At 39.9% G+C, this 8,676-nt stretch overlaps 1 long non-coding RNA gene across 1 annotated transcript; it reads left to right on the top strand.

Annotated features, from left to right (window-relative positions):
• LOC138006282 (uncharacterized) lies at positions 1-1,782 on the top strand. The gene is made up of 2 exons (XR_011123881.1): positions 1-351; positions 951-1,782. It is a non-coding gene; the product is annotated as an uncharacterized lncRNA (long non-coding RNA).
• The last annotated feature ends 6,894 nt before the right edge of the window (positions 1,783-8,676 follow it).

The following is an 8,676-nucleotide window of genomic DNA, read 5'->3' as shown; positions in this document are numbered from 1 at the left end:
GATTGGCCCTCATAACTTCGGTTCTTCCGGTAAGAGTGTTGATAAATGAAAACCCGTGTAATTGGTGAATGTTTATGATACAAGCGCTTGCGATAACGTCAGCTTGTTGTCTAATTACACATCTTGCAAAAATGAAGACTCTAGGGTCGATTGTCCTCCTTCACGCGTTATTGGGGATTATCGCCATAGGCCAACAGATGGAAAAAGGTGATGGGAAAAAAATCATAATTGTTATGACTGGAGGACGAGTGCAAAATGTTGGAAAGCCAAATCCACAGACGTCCACAGCTGAAAAGAAAAAGCGAAAGAAAGAAAAATGGCTGCTGCACTGGGTAAACAAGATGATGTTAAGTAAGAAAAAGTAAAAGGATTTGAGTTCTGTTTTTTCTAGACCCCTGTAAACTTCGAAATATGGATCCTATATGTTAAATTAAGTTGCATAACGTGAAGTTAAAACAAGGAATAGTATGGTAGAGCTGTCGTCAGGAAATTAATCTAAGGCTCAGTAATACCTTTTTCTTAACTTTCTTTTGTTTGTTTGGCACAAGACGGGGTTGAGTTTGAGGGCAGACGGTTTTAAAGGTAAGATTCAAAGAACTTGGCACCATCAAAAGCCGACAAAATATGACCACGCAGACGTATTGTCCAATCGGAGTTTTGACAACGTGATTTTGGATACTATGAAAGAAACTTATAACTCAAATTTGAGGACTTCGAAAAGAACACAGAGCTAGATACTTAAAACAGTCTACAAATTATCTAAATGTTAATCGATTCAATGGGAAATTGCTTCCAGAAGGAAGACGACTTAAGTACCATTCAATTAGAGCATTAATTGGTGTATTGGTAACCTTGTTAGCTTGTAAACAAATATTTATAAGTATTTTCCTCGTTCAGTGCCGCCAATACGTCTTACTTTGTAATATGTTTCTTTTTCATCTCCAAAATAGAGAACAAGGAAGGTTGACAACTCCTCTTTCTTGAATGAGACGAGTACAGAGGAATCGGCTCGAAGATAATGCTGAATTTCCAACGCAAGGCCTTGGTCGGATAGTTTTGATGTCACTTTTTTTTAATTCAATGGACATAGACACCCTGGGCAAGGCAAGCCATTTTCTTGTAAATCAGGGTCTTCTGCGTTGGCTACAAACTTGTCACATGAAATTCATAAGTTGTGTAAATTAAGTAGTCTTACACGTTCTGTCAGCAAGAGGGCGATTATATTAAGAAGCTATTTATAGGTTGTCTATGAAAAAAGATGCATTTAAGTTTGTTACGTGGGAATTGCCTACATGCGTTTCTAAGGCTTTTAGCAGTGTAAATTTTTTCTGATTTTCTAAACGTGCAGATTTACGGACTTCTGACTCAAGACATGCTCTACGGAAGACGTAAGCAGATCGTATGTTAGTCGTTCCACGGCCCTTTTGAGTCAAATTGGCTGATATTTTATTTGTTAAATTGCTAAAGATCCTGAACTACAATAGTTTTGATGTCAGCAAAGATGGAGAAAGATGGAGACAGAATTTGTAAAGAATATGTCGACTTCATTTAGCTTCAAGAGGAGAACCGAGGCTTCTAAGCCACGTATTCAGTTAGCCGCTAATAGTCAAGACTATTGAATTGCAATTAAGTTATCGGTAAGTTAAACGGTAGATCTGCTTCTTGTAAACTTGGGACAATATTTCGGATGACTAGTTTGCTAGCTGCGTGATATTATTTTCATGTGCTCTCATTCGACAAGAGAGAGACAATCATAAAATAATCATCTCTTGTTTTAAACTATTTCCCACTGTGTTAACAGGAGAACCTCAAGAATTATAGCAGATGAAAAACAATTTTAATTAGAAAACAAATTGGGGAAAAATTGGGAAGCAATTTTAATTAAATTAGCAGTAACTGAACTCGGACAAACCACTAGTTCAAATGAAATAATGCAGGCTTCTTATCACCTCGGGCTAAGTGCGTCCTGATTTTCCCTTCGACAAAAGTAGAGCTTCAAGATACGACTTTTAATAGACGTGAAAAAAAATAGGCCCAAATGTTATATAAAGTTATGAGGGTGAGATCATTCGTCCACAAGGACCTAAGAAATTCCCGATGTGATGAAAGCACAGAATGGAGAAGACGTTATTACAAAAGAATTAACCCGAACTATATTAATCAACCACGGTCGACCTCAACTTATTCTCTTTTACAGCAGCAGCTAAAAAAGCTTTGACACCAGATTCAATGGCATTCATCAAACTGAACTGGTGAAATTTGGTGAAAGATCACGTTGGATATCCAAAACCATGTACTTGTTTACGTACGAAAGCCGTTGACGGATAGTAATTATGACGAAACCAGTCGTGAAATTTTTTACTGAAACCCTGCAAATCCCTCTGATTGGTGTTGTCTTCGATTTGATAAACCCATTCACTGTGTAGCTTCATTGGTTGAATATCAGGTTATCATGGGAAGGTTGTTGGCTCGAACCCGAGTGAGCTACTAGTCTTTTCGCACTGATAAGAACCAAACGTAGAAGACTATAATCTACGTGAGACGGTAAAAAATTAAACTCCCACGCTCAAAGTCCAAACTTCAATTCAGGCTCAAAGTTGCTTATGTTGTGGTCTTTTCTAAAGTAGGCGTTCGGGCGGTGATCTCTCAAAAGGCTTTAGCGGTGCAGGCACGGGGCCACCTTGGCAGAACAGCAAGGGGGCTTTGTCGGGTGCTGGGAAATGTATTTAGTCTATTCATGAGTTCATCAAGGGGAACCTCTATGTCCCATACTTGGCAGGAGTGAACCCTTTCCCGGATAGATTTATTTACAGAACGCCTTCCTCGGGAGATTCGGCATGTCCTGACTGTTGTAAAGCCAATCGAAAACAAAGCTATCTCGGTGTCAAGGGAAAGAAGATAGTTTTTTGCGGGAAAAGCCTGTCCCTTAAAAATAAATTTACTCGGGAAGGGTTGATTGAAGAAATAAGTGGAGATACAGGTTTCCCTTGATGAGCTCCTGGTCTATCTTGCTTTGTGAACCATTCCCGCAAACCTTAATAGCTGCGTGGTTTAGCATTCATCTGAACTCATTTCATGAATGTCGCCTTTTAGCTACAGATATTCTAAAAAGGCCCAGCCAAGTTCAGTATAAAAGAGAATTTTCACGCTTTTATTAATCTTCAACCAGAGACCTGTCTTTTGCTGGCCTATTTGTTTCAAGTAAAACGCAAAGACTTATCTATCTAGTGGTTCGTTTACTCGAAAAGTTAGAACAATTAAGCCAAGCACAATCATAATTGGGTGACTTGATCTCTTAACAGAATTTTCCGTGCTTCTCGAGGGGTATTCATGTATCCTGGCACTGAAATGGCTTGTAATCTTCACTTACTTATAATTCTCAAAGTTAATCAATATCATACTCTTGGAACTCTTTTTAATCGATCGCGGAGTTTCCAGGGAAACTCATTCCTTTTCAGGACAGCCAAACGATATAATTACTACATATATTATATGAGGCCCCTTGATATGATGACTGAACCAAATGATTTTCTTCAAACCCTGAAATACCAAAAGATAAGTGGCAACGGAAAGAGATTCGAATTCTTAGCTCTTAGGGTCAGCCCTTGCATTGCTTCAGTTACACAATGGTGCATTTATCTTATTAGTCCCCACTTAAAAAATCGTCAGTTTGATCCCAAAAAAAAAATCACAATAATAAAAATAGCTACCTTGACCCATTTAATGAGCACAAGACTGAGATATCCTGTATCGTGAGGATCGCCTCAATCGACTGAGTTACCGCTGGCGATTCAGCCGTTCGTGGTTTCGTGTTGCTAAGCCTGTCGTTAATCGTTTCCTTTCTGCGTTAAGTTGACATCGCCAAGTCTCGTTCATCGAATGGGTCATAGAAGGGGCGTGATAGCATTAATGTCTGACGGAGCTGTTTGTGGTTTGTATTACCATTCACCCTGGATTCTTCTTCATTCTCGCCTTCGTTGTGTTTGTTTTTACTCTATTCTTTCGTCACTTTCTTTCCAGCAGTTTATTGTTAGATTGTGCACGTGCAGCACGTGGAGAAATCAGCAACTGTAAAAAGCATGTAATGTGGACAACGTGCAACAACGACGATGAGGACGAGAAAGCTAAAAACAATAAGTTTCCAGCCCGTTTTGCACGTGTGTCTTCCATTTCCATAAAAACTGAAGCCGTGTTCACATTAGGCCTCGATTACGATAGATTTATAATTCAATTAATTTTGGAATGGGCTCACATCAACCAATTACAGTACGTGATTAAAATTGGATTATAATTATTTCAAACAACTTCAAGGGGGTCAGTTTGAAGTAATTACAGTACGTAATTAAATAGAATGGCGAACACGTGGTGGTATGAGCTGACGAAACTTCTAATCGCTTTATGGAGCGAAGATTTGGAATTCTTATTCTCGGAAGCTATCCTTGGTTTTCTTCTCGCCTCAAACATGGTGATGATAATCGTGGCAGCCACGCGATAAGGCGCCATTTTGTCTCACATTGCGAAGTATAGTGAACAGAGCCATAAGCAGTTGACTAGCAATAGAGTTATTTTCATAGGTTGTGTTTTCACTAGGACAATTTTAACTAGATAAAGCCGGAAAAGTCCGGAAGTACAATGAAAACACCTCGTCTTGGTTTTAGCAAGCTGTTTTCACAAGCAAAAACAAGGGATTTTCTCGCCTTTACGAGCGGAATTCACGCAGAGTTATACTACCTCGCGAGATGGTATAACACCGCAGCCAATCAGGCCGCGCGTCTTGACAGAAGCCTGCCAAATGATGTGGTGATGTCATTTTCCCTCTTTCCAGAAAAGTCCCTCGTGGTTGAGCTTGAGAAATTCAAAAAGGCAAACGATTTCAACAGTCTTTTTTATTCGATTTACAATCGCCCGACCCACTGGATTCTCCATTTCTTCGGCCAGGTCCTTAAACCAGAATTGTGGTCTTAGATAAGCCTTATATATGTAGTCTTGCGCCTATGGCGCTGAATGTTGTTTCATTGTTGGATTGACAGAATTATTTAAAACATTTCGTCGCATCTTCCTTATTTGTAAGGACATAAGCCTCATTGGCTGAATAAAACTCCTTCTACTTGTCAAAAATACAGCGAAAATAATCACAAGAGAAGTCATTCCAAGCACTACGGCCCCTTTCATTTATTATGGCGCGCTTTTGCAATTTGAATCCTCTGAGTTAGCGGCTTAGATTGCGGGTTAAATTTCACAGTGAAAACAGTTGTCACTTTTAGCTAGTAAAAGTCAGTTTGTAAACAAAGCCTAGAAAGCTCGGCCTAGTGAAAACACAACCTATTAGAGTTATGACATTAGAGTTAGGGTTAAATCCTGAATTCAAGATTTTGGAAAGCCAAAATAATAAATTCGAGATTTTGGAAAGCCAAAATCCTGAATTCAAGATTTTAGAGGGCGAAAGAGAGGGACTTGGAAGAAAGACAAGATGGCGGAAAGTTTGTCTGCCCGTGTCCCAGGGACTTATGAGGTATGTATATCAACAGCATTTGATTATAACAAAAGACTATTCTTTTATTTATGAACAGTAGAGTTTATTGTGTTATTGCCGGCTGTCTTACAAGTAATTTAAATCTCGATTTCTCATTGATACGAGTAGTCAGGGCCCGGGGGGGAGGGGGGGGGGGTACTCGATGTATCCCTGGTTGGGGAGGTGCGGCGCGGCCCCTCATACCCTGACCCTGTTTAAGACAAATATTGCTGATTTTCCTACCCATTTAAAGACAGAATTCCGATTTTTGATACCCTGTTTAAGACATTTAACCCAATTTAAGACAAAAATTGATAAATCGATACCCTGATTAAGACAAAAAATGATAAATTCGGTACCCTGTTCAAGACAAAACTCCCGAAAAACATACCCTGGCTGGCCGCACGTCCCCATTAAGGCCTTACAAGGGAGTACCCCCCCGGGAGTCAGGGGCACCCAACGAGGATATAGTTCAAAATCACTTAAACATAGCATTGTTAAACGTATTTTGGTATTTAAATAATAGATATAGGTTTTATCCCCTAAAAGGTTTTCATCTGTTCGGACTTCCTAGCTGAAAATCTAGTGATCCGCAAACTATAGGAATCAAAACTTACCTTTTCGAAAATTTTAGCCAGAAAGAAGGCTCCCGAAAATTCTAGGTGACCTTTTAGGGTAAAAATCCGTCAAAAATGGGCAATTATACCATTTTTTAGATGTTCGAAAATCCGGCTAGAACAGGGAAATTTTACAACAAATGTTCCGAAAATTCTAGATCTCAAATCGTCTTCCGAACAGATATTTTCCGAAAATTGACGTTGGGTGCCCCTGAGTAGTTGATCGTGACCACGCACTGACTGAGCTGTAGCTAGCTTCTTACTGTATTTTGTGAAACGAAAGGAAACAAAACGAAACAAGACAAAACGTGTATAATTGAAAATATCAAGTATCACAACGAGATATTTTTGCAAAATGTAGATCTTCGAATTTACAATTTCTGCACTTCCGGTGTTAATTATACTTCAGTTGATCATAATCAACGCTAAGTGTGAACACGACTGAAGCCGTAATTGTTAACTGCGTTTCTGACGATATTTTCTCACTACTCTCTTGCTATCGAACCCGTTCAGTTTATGGAGGGGTGGCTAAAGTTTAAGGCAGGGAGAAACGGCCAATCCCAAAAAAATAGGAGAAGGGGGAGAAGGTCCGCCAAACATAGGGAGACGAGTGAACCAGCATGAAAAGGGAGAAGGGAGAATATCTTTAAAAAAGTGACTCGAGTATTTAAAGCCTTACTCAGGGTCCGAAATTAACTTTTTTATGTGGGCGCAAATTGGCGACTAGATAAACATTTTCGGTGGCCAGATGGCAAATTGTGGTCGCCAAAAATTTTCGCTCGAAAATGAACGTTTTGAACTTCTTTATGGATACCAGAAAGCAACGACCGCGCGCGTGCTCTTTTATATGCGTCAAGCATTATTTTTCGCTTTCGAAAGCGGACATTTTGGAGAGAAATATATCCGACCTCGAGTGTAATAAAGAAATCCATCTGCCCCTTAGTTTTTTGAAAATTTTAGCCATGGAAACACCAGTCACGTTCTGTCGCATACAAGCCGCCATGTTGTTACTGTGCTACATCCCTCGGTACCAGTCCTTTGAATTTCTTTTCTGAGTAGTTGTTTTTGCGTCCGCAATACGTATTTTATGAGAAACCGCTAAAAAACGTTGGTGGCTTGCGACGTTATCAGGCTTCCAAAGGGGAGGTCCTTGGAGCCCTGGAGCCCTGGATTTTTTTGCTGTGGAGCCCGGAGCCCGATCATTTCTCCGCCTGGAGCCCTGATCGTTTCTTGCTGCGGAGCCCGGAGTCCTGAAAGTAGCTACTATGGAGCCGCGATCTTTTTGGACTTGGAGCCCTGCAGCCCCGCTTTTTTAGGCCCGGAACCTTGGAGCCCTAAACCCCTTTGGGACCCTGCGTTATGGAGGTAGTTAAGCGGAAAAACTTCTTTCATTTTTATTTCAAAAACATCGACAGGATAAAAAGTCAGACACCTGTTGGCAAAAGGCTCTGAACCTAATGGTAGGACGCCCAATGGCCACCAGTTGTGAAAGTCTGCTGGTCGCCAGTACTAAATTTTTAGTCGCATTGACGACCCAGTTACTGAATACGTTTGAATAGATGTTAATATAAGAAACTGTACAGTTCTGTTCCCCACAATTATATCGAGAGAAGACTTGGTAGACCTTGGGTATCCAAGACTATTTTGAGCCCATAAGCTCCAGTGTTTGCGGTATTTCGACTTCTCGCTTCATTGTCTGACCACTTCGATACATGAATTATGTTTGACCGTACGCCGTGAGATTTAGAGGCCAAATCGGAAAATCATGAGACCTCAAGGAATTGTTCGTCGAAACGTGATAGGAGCAATTGCAGAATACCCGGCCCAATTGTTAGGGCCTATTGTAGGAACGAGTAAGAAAACAATAAAGTTTATTCTTATTAATGACATGTGAATTAGTGGGCCGGGTGTTCTGCAATCTAACCACGTGATATTTTGGAGAGGTCTTTGGAGATGTGTGTGCCTTTTTGTCTCTTCTGTGGCGATTCAAAGATCAGGAATGGTGAGTCACAAATTTTTTGTCTTCTGTGCTCTGCATGTGTGTTAGGTCTGTTTATGTGCCAGTAATAAAACGAGTAATGCTTTCAGATTTGGTACTTCCACTAAGTTTTCAAAAATGTACAGCACTACAGGAACTTAATCGTAAGAAATATTTTATTTTTGACCTTGGAATCCCGCTTTCGGCGTCGTTCCGACATGTCATAGATAACGGCGCCGTGTTGTGTGATTTTTGCAGCAATTTGTCTATCAACTTTATAAACACTATTTAAATATGTACAAATAGCAAATCGATAAGAATGAATAAAAGACCAAAAGGGATTGCGCGAACGGGAAAAGTATCCCATGCGAGGCGCAACCCTGAAATCTAATTAAAAATCTAAAAAGAAATCTAAAATTTAGTGGAATTACAATAAATCTAATTAATAACTAATAGTGCACAGTAAGGAACAAGTGAAATCAATCAGATAAAATTAAGAACGGTGGCAAGGGCAGTTACGTGGAGTGTTAAGTAATTATGAGTCAATGAGTCATGAGTCAATGAGTCAA

The sequence above is a fragment of the Montipora foliosa genome, chromosome 6 (genome assembly GCF_036669935.1).
Source record: "Montipora foliosa isolate CH-2021 chromosome 6, ASM3666993v2, whole genome shotgun sequence".
In the NCBI taxonomy this organism is placed as follows: Eukaryota; Metazoa; Cnidaria; class Anthozoa; order Scleractinia; family Acroporidae; genus Montipora; species Montipora foliosa.
The sequence above is the reverse complement of the archived record's forward strand: the minus strand, read 5'-3'. Positions and strand labels throughout refer to the sequence as shown.